Below are 7,820 nucleotides of genomic sequence, written 5' to 3'. Positions count from 1 at the left end.
AGGTCCCTCCTTCCCTCCCCCTTCGTGATTGCTTAGTGCTGTGAATTTTCCTCTTAGCACTGCTTTCATTGTGCCCCCTATGTTTGGGTATGTTTTGTCAACATACTCATTGAATTCCAGGAAATCTTTTATTTCTTTCTTTATTGCTTCCTTGACCAAGTTATCATTGAGTAGAGAGTTGTTCAGTTCCCAGGTGCATGTGGGCTTTCTGTTGTTTTTGTTGTTATTGAAGACCAGCCATAGGCCATGGTGATCTGATAGGATGAATGGTATTATTTCAGTCTTATTTTATGGGTTGATAGTTGTTTTGTGACTGATTATATTGTCGATTTTGGAGAGGGTACCATGAGGTGCTGAGAAGAAGGTGTATGCTTTTGTTTTAGGGTGAAATATTCTGTAGATACCTGTTAAATCCATTTCATTCATAACCTCTACTAGTTTCACTGTGTTTCTATTCAATTTCTGTTTTAATAATCTGTCCATTGGTGACAGTGGGGTGTTGAAGTGTCCTACTGTTATTGTATGGAATTCAATGTGTGTTTTGAGCTTTAGTAAAGTTTCTTTTATGAACATGGGTGCCCTAGCATTTGGGGCATAGATGTTTAGAATTGAGACTTCCTCTTGCTGGATTTTCCCTTTGATGAATATGAAGTGTCCTTCCTCATCACGCTTGATATCTTTTGGTTGAAAGTTGATTTTATTAGATATTAGCATGGCAACCCCACCTTGTTTCTTGGGACCATTTTCTTTTTCCAGCCTTTTACTCTAAGATAGTGTCTATCTTTGTTATTCTTATGTATTTCTTGTATGCAGCAAAATACTGGATCCTGGTTGCATATCCAGTCTGTTAGTCTATGTCTTTTTAATTGGAGAATTGAGTCCATTGATTTTAAGAGATCTTAAAGACAGATGATTGTTAGTTCTTGTTGTTTGTTAGTGTAGGTGGCATTATGTGCATGTGGTTCTCTCCTTTTGGCTTTGTTGTAAGATGATTAATATCTTTTTTCTTTGGTGTAGGTACCCTCCTTGTGTTGGAGTTTTCCTTCTAGAATCCTGTGTAGGCCTGGATTGGTAGCTAGATACTTTTTGAATTTGGTTTTGTCCTTGAATATTTTACTTTCTCCATCTATCTTGATTGAGAGTTTTTCTGGGTGTAGTAGCCTGGGCTGGCATTTGTGTTCTCTTAGAGTCTGCATGGCCTCTAACCAGGCTCTTCTGGCTCTCATAGTCTCTGTTGAGAAATCTGGATTAATTCTGATAGCTCTACCTTTGTATGTTACTTGGCTCTTTTCCCTTGCAGCTTTTAATATTCTTTCTTTCTTCTGTGCATTTAGTGTTTTGATTATTATGTGATGACAGGACTTTTTTTCTGGTCCTATTTATTCGGTGTTCTAGAGGCTTCTTGTAAATTTATGGTCATCTCTTTCTTTAGGTTGGAGAAGTTTTCTTCTGTGATTTTTTTTTTTTTTGAAGAAGTTTTCCAGTCATTTGAGCTGGGAATCTTCGTTCTCCTCTATTCCAGTTATTCTTAGATTTGTTCTTTTCATTGTGTTTCCTGGATGTTTTGGGCTAGGAGATTTTTATACTTTGAACATCTAGTTTCTTTAGTTCTTTTCATGTTTTATATGTTAGGCCTGTGTCTTTTGTGTTTATTGGTCAAAATTCTTTTGGCTGTCTCTCTGTCTGATTGATGTTGTTTATAAGTTTCATGCAGTCACATTTATTAAATTTTGATCTTAGTCCTGTACTATTGGCATTTTGTTCAGAAGGTTGTTTTCTGTGCTATCTATTCAAGGTTGTTCCCTACTTTCTTTTCTGTTAATTTCAGTGTATCTGGTCTTATTTTGGGGTCTTAGATCCACATGGCCTTGAGTCTTATGCATGATGATGAATATGGATTGATTTATGTTCATCTATATGCAGGAATACAGCTTAACCAGCACAAATTGTTGATGCAGCTGTTCTTTTTTTATTGTCTATTTGTGGATTTCTTATGTGGGTAGAATTATGTCCAACTGTTAAGTTTGATTCCATTGAGCAGTGTGTCCTGTTTTCATACCAATTCCATGTAGTTCTTTTATTTCTCAGGATTGTTTTAGCTAGCCTCTTTTTTTTTTTTTTTTTTTTTTTTGTAATTTTCTACAAGGTGGGGATTGTTCTTTCAAAGTCTGTAAACAATTTTGTTTGAATTTTGATGGTACTATGTTGAATCTGTAGATTGTTTTGGATAGGATGGCCATTATTCTATTAATCCTACTGATCCATGAACATGAGAGATTCTTACATCTTCTGATAACTTTACAATTTTTTTCTTGAAAGACTTGTAGTTTTTTATCATACAAGTCATTCACATGCTTTTGAGAGTCGCTTCAACATATTTTATATTATTTGAGGATATTGTGAAGAGTGTTCTTTGCCTGATTTCTTTCTCACTACATTTGTGTTTTTTGTTATGTTTGTTTGTTTTGTTTTGTTTTGTTTTTGAGACAGGGTTTCTCTGTCCTGGCTGTCCTGGAACTCGCTCTGTATACCAGACTGGCCTCGAACTCAGAAATCCTCCTGCCTGCCTCTGCCTCCCAAGTGCTGGGATTAAAGGCGTGTGCCACCACCACCACCCGGCATCTCACTACATCTGTTAATTTATTTTTACTTTATTTTTTTATTATTTACATTCCAATTGTTGTCCTCTCAACCCCCTTACCATAGTTCCTCATTCTATTCTTACTCCCCCTTTCCTCTAAGAGGGTGGTTTCCCCCCACCAGGCCTCCTTCTTCCCTGGGGCCTCAAGTCTCTCAAGGATCAAGCACATCTTCTCACACTGAGATCTGAATAGTCAGGGTTTTGTTGTATTTGTGCCAGGGGTCTAGGTCTGACCCATTTGTGCTCCTGGTTGATGGATCAGTCTCTGCAAACTCTCTGGGGTCTGGGTTAGTTGAGACTGCTGGTCTTCCTATAGGGTCACTCTTCCCTTCAGCTTCTTTAATCCTTCCCATAGTTCAACCATAGGGATCCCTGACTTGAGTCCAATGGTTGTGTGTAAGGATCTGCTTCTGTATCAGTCAGCTGCTGGTAGGTCCTCTCAGAGGACAACCATGCTAAGCTTCTAGCCATCTGTAAGCACATCATAGCATCAGTAATAGTATCAGGCCTTGGTGCCCCACTGTCATGAGATGGTTCTATACTCTACAAAACTGGAAAGTCTAGATGAAATAGATGAAATTATAGACAGATACCACATACCAAAGTTAAATCAATATCAAGTAAATTATGTAAAGTGTTCCTTAACCCCTAAATAAATAGAAATACTCATAAAACAACCTTTCAGCCAAATAAAAAATAATAATAAAAGCCCAGGTCCAGATAGTTTCAGTATTCTTGTAGAATTCTACAAGACCTTCAAAGAAGAGCTAATATCAGTACTCTTCAAACTATTTCACAAAATAGAATCAGAAAGAACACTACCCAATTCATTCTATGAAGCCACAGTTCCTCTGATACCTGTACCATACAAAGACCCAACAAAGAAAGGGAGCATCAATCCACTTTTACTTGTGATTATCAATGCAAAAAATAATAATATTCTCACAAACTCAATCCAAGAATGCATCAAAACTATCATTCACCATGATCAAGTGAGCTTTATCTCAGGGATGCGGGGATGGTTCAATACACAAAAATATCTATTAATGTAATACACTATATAAACAAACTCAAGGAAAAAAGGCACATGATCATTTCATTAGATGTTGAAAAAGCCTTTAGAAAAATACAGCTGCTGGTAGTTCATGTTAAAAGTCTTGGAGAGACCAGGGGTTTCTGGCACATACCTAAATGTAATAAAAGTAATAGATAGCAAACCACAGCCAACATCATGGGAATGTTCTGTGGTATCTACTGGAGGCATGGGTAGGGGGAGAGGAAGCTGATCACTAGGGGGAAACCTGAGTATTTGATCTCAGGAAACAGGGAGTGGCAAAGGTCTGGAGGCATCCTACTTGGTCCTATTCCCAGTGATTTAATAATGAGGCATAAGATTCCCAGGGCTTATTTGTTTACTGTGTATATTTTTAGAATTTTCTTTTTAGTCTGTGAACTATTTATTGGATAAAATGTACTATGTGGGCTGAGTAGGTCATTCAGGAAATATTCTTCTTGGGTTTGACCTGTTGTTCATTAAACAACACCCAACCAAAGTTGGGAAGCTCATAAACACCTGTTACTCCTACTCCAGGAGATCTGACACTTTTCTTTTCTAGTGTGTCACCTGTACACACAATGGAAGATATTCTCTCTTATACACACAAATATAAGAATAGAAATTGGGATAGACTTGCCTTCCAAAGTGTTTATGTATGACTTCTAAAACAGTGCAAATCAAACTATTTAGGTATATAACACAAACACATTGTTTCTATAAAAATCTGATTGTTGAATTTACTTTTTAAAAGTTTGCATTTCCTCACACAGATGTAGACTTATATCCAACTATCAATCATAGGGAACAAAATGGTTTGTAAGTGATCCTAACAGACATCCTTTTCTTTATCATACGAGAAAGACATACTTTTAATAGTCAAAACTGTTTCTGTGACATTGAGCTATTTTATGCTGGAGTTGAATCTCTCCAATTGGTATAGCCCTTCACTCCCAATCAATTTCCTGTTATTGGTAAAGAAAAGAAGCAGAGTACACAGGGTGAGTGCTGGCCAGTGATTTCTCTGATTTTTAATTTTGACTATACTCCTGCACTTTTTCTCTAAAGGGCTATGTTATATTTATAGGTCTGTCTTTGTGTCTCCTTTTATCAGTGATGACATTTATGTTGTGTGATTTTATTAATTATAATATAATGATATTGTTGTTTATACTTTCACATTTTTTTTCTGAAAATGTACAATATTATATTATGTGTTCCTTGAGATTTTGTTAGTTTAGGGTCTTTCTGTGACAAACAATTTAAGTTTCTCTTCTTGAACCTAAAGGCCTGCCTCTTCTCATTTCTTGGTAAATCTATGTTTTCCAGTAGCTGCAATCATCAGTGTTTGGGTTTTTGCTACTTACATGATTGATACAGTTAACACAGTTTGGGGTTTTAAAAACTTTTTCATATATTATTGTGTCATCATTAGCTTTAGTTCTCAATATTTCAGAATGTCAATCATCTGAGGGACCCTCAACTGAGTACACATCCCCATCATAATGCTTGGTTGCTATGTCTGTGAGGGATTGTGTTAATTAATAATTGATGTGGGAAGGCTTTTCTACTGAGAGTGGCAATATCCTTAATGGGTATTGGGCAAATAGGCCCGGCCTAGGTAAGAGAGCTAGCTGATCATAAGGCAGCAACCAAGCAAGGGAGCAAGCCAGTACAAAATGTGCTTCTATGGGTTTTATATTCATTTTCTAGCTTGCGTTTTTAACCTAAGCTCCCAAAATGATGGACTGTAGTCTGAGAGAACCATCCAAAAAAGCCATTTATTACTTGAGATGGTTTTGGGTAGAGGATTTAATCACAGCAGCAAAGAAGCAAAGGGGAACAAAAAATGGTAAGCAAAACGTGATTTTGCTCTTGGACATATCCTGTGAATGTTCTTATTTGGAGGAATGTGGAAAATAGCAGGACTTGAGCTGGCAAAAAGGCATGTGAAGTAGTACTGAGAGCTTTCTCAGATGTTCTCTTAGGACCTGGAGTGTTGAGAGTAATACAGAGGAAGTCTAAGTTATAACATATCAGTTGAAAATATACTCCAAAAAACTTTACCTGGAGGTTATTTATGTGATCTTTTGGTCTAAAATATTTTTTATTCTGCCCGTGCACTGAGATATTGAGTAAGGCAGAATTAAAAAATAATATTGAGGTGATTTCTTAGAAGAAACCTTGACTCTGCTGGAAGGTTATTACTAATGGCTCTTTCAGGATTACAGTGAAGAAAAGCAATAAGTAGGGCAAAAAATAAATGCAAAGTATGTTCTGTAGGGAAAAATAGCACTGGGTAGTTTCAGATGGCAGGCAAATGCTGAAACAGAGGCAGGAATTTCTTTCTTTTTTTTTTTTAAGATTTATTTATTTTATATATATATGAGTACACTATTGCTCTCTTCAAAAACACTAGAAGGAGGCATCAGATCCCATTACTATGGTTGTGAGCTACAATGTGGTTGCTGGGAATTGAACTCAGGACCTCTTGAACAGCAGTCAGTGCCCTTAAAACCATTACTGAGCCATTTCTTGAGCCCCCAAGGCAAGAATTTTCAAGGAGGTTATCACCATTAAAGAGAAAACCCTTGAACTATCCTGGAAGTCTATGAAGGTACCCTAAGAGTCATATTCCCTCATGTTAAGTCTTCTATTCTGGAAAGAGTAAGCAAAGTGATTCCTAGTCACCAGAAGGAACTTCATACAATAAAACTTGCTGCCATTATAGTCCAAGTATAGCAGGGTCAATCCCAAGTTAGAAGTCAAATGTGGCAATATTACCCATGTTCTACCCATGAACTTAAACATCATTGATTTTTTCCTATGTGGTTTCAGTTCAACTCTGTCCCAGCCATCTGTTTGGCAGACTCAGAGCCCCAGTGAAGAAATTTTAAGAGTTCCTTGCAGGAAGCTGTGAGGATAAAGCCTGCCTTGAATTTTGAGACCACATATGTGGAGATTCCTAAAGTATGAGAAATCTAACATGGAGAGATGAATATAATGGAAGTAACCAAAATGAAAGATGGATGAGAAGTCACTGGGACAAGGTTGTCCAAGTCCTTTGAAACTGAAGCCCCATGCATCTGAGCCAAAGATATAGGATTTGGTGTTTGCCCTGCTTAATTTCTTCCCTTGGTCCAATCTCCCCTCACTATTTACACATTCCTCTCTACTGGAATGGGAAGGGGTATTCTGAGCTATTTTATGTTAGAAAAATGTATCTTGTTTTCTGTTTTTTACAAGATATGGAAATCAAGACATTCTTTTGAGTGTCAGAAAAGACTTTGAACATTTGAACAATATATGGACTGTTGTAGACTATTGAGATCATTGAAGTTAGACTAAATGCATTTTCAACATGGGATGACGCTTGTCTCTCCTTTGTGTGTTTCTTTGGGGACCTTATGGGTAGCTTTTGTAGAAGCAACCTTTCTAGATTCCTTATTGGGGGTGGAATTTAAGTGTCCATAGACTCAACCCATTTCCTGTACTTTGTGTCTACTGTGTTGAACCTGATCAGTCAGATTCCATCTCTTACAGCCATGCCTTCACCATTATAAACTCTATTCCTAATTCATCTAACATACAGTAGAGGCAGTTGCTATTCCATGCTAACCTATTTTGCTAGACCGATGTTTTTATGTTTTTAATTTTGATGCTTTTGTTTTTGAATGTAAAGTTTCTCTGTGTAGTCCTGACTGACCTTAAAGTAGCTATATAGACCAGGCAGGCCTCAAACTTAGAGATAAATCTGACTCTGTTTCTAGAATACTGGGATTAAATATGGACCAACATGCCTGGTATTTTTTGTTTTTATAATATTGTCCAAAGGACCAGGAATGTAGGTTTTTATACACATTAAGAATATGCTGGGGCTGGAGAGGTGACTCAGCGGTTAAGAGCACTGACTGCTTTTCCGGAGGTCCTGAGTTCAAATCCCAGCAACCACATGGTGGCTCACAACCATACATAATGAGGTCAGATGCCCTCTTCTGGTGTGTCTGAAGACAACTACAGTGTACTTACCTATAATAAATAAATAAATCTTTAAAAAAAATAAAAAATAAATCTAACAACTAACCCCCCCCCAAAAAAAGGATGAGAGAACATCTATTAAAAAAA

General features: G+C 37.0%; 1 protein-coding gene across 1 annotated transcript in view; it reads left to right on the top strand.

Moving 5' to 3' along the window:
* Positions 1–7,820, top strand: part of LOC116102078 (zinc finger protein 431-like) — a 68,472-nt gene that overhangs the window by 53,374 nt on the left and 7,278 nt on the right. The window lies entirely within an intron of this gene.

This window comes from Mastomys coucha, unplaced genomic scaffold (genome assembly GCF_008632895.1).
Source record: "Mastomys coucha isolate ucsf_1 unplaced genomic scaffold, UCSF_Mcou_1 pScaffold21, whole genome shotgun sequence".
NCBI lineage: Eukaryota > Metazoa > Chordata > Mammalia > Rodentia > Muridae > Mastomys > Mastomys coucha.
Note: the sequence above shows the minus strand (reverse complement) of the source record. Positions and strands in the feature narration are given on the sequence as shown.